The 410-nt window shown below is 25.9% G+C and overlaps 2 protein-coding genes across 9 annotated transcripts in view; both read right to left on the reverse strand.

Annotated features, from left to right (window-relative positions):
• LOC126910485 (soluble calcium-activated nucleotidase 1-like) overlaps nt 1-410 on the reverse strand; it is a 219,825-nt gene that overhangs the window by 28,607 nt on the left and 190,808 nt on the right. The gene's annotated exons all lie outside the window — the stretch shown is intronic.
• The window catches only part of LOC126910490 (glyoxylate reductase/hydroxypyruvate reductase-like), an 18,508-nt gene that overhangs the window by 6,623 nt on the left and 11,475 nt on the right, over nt 1-410 (reverse strand). The window lies entirely within an intron of this gene.

A 410-nucleotide genomic window follows, 5' to 3' on the forward strand; every position in this document is an offset into this window, starting at 1 on the left:
AATAGCATTCGGTAGCCATTTTCACCGTGAAGATAAAATAAAGTCCGAAATTTTTTTTTCGCATAATAAAGTAAATTACATAAATTACATTTAATTTAATATATATATAAAAGTGTCAGACTTTCCGGAACACTTTCAAAAGTTAAGTTGAAAAAGTTAATTTTTTTTGAAAAAGTTGTCATTTTAAATCCCCTCTTGTGGGCAGGTTAAGGGTTAAATTTATGAAAAAAATATACCAAACGAAAGGTAATGATATTACACATCTATATAAAAAAGAATTATATTGATATGTTCATTTTTGAAAAAGTTATAGCACTTTTAAGTAAAAAAAATTGAAAAAATTTCGAAAATTAGCGATTTTTAAATTTGTAATTTTTTTGGAGGTTTCCCCCATTTACGGGGAACGAGGG

The sequence above is a fragment of the Daktulosphaira vitifoliae genome, unplaced genomic scaffold (genome assembly GCF_025091365.1).
Source record: "Daktulosphaira vitifoliae isolate Bord-2020 unplaced genomic scaffold, ASM2509136v1 Scaffold_1, whole genome shotgun sequence".
In the NCBI taxonomy this organism is placed as follows: Eukaryota; Metazoa; Arthropoda; class Insecta; order Hemiptera; family Phylloxeridae; genus Daktulosphaira; species Daktulosphaira vitifoliae.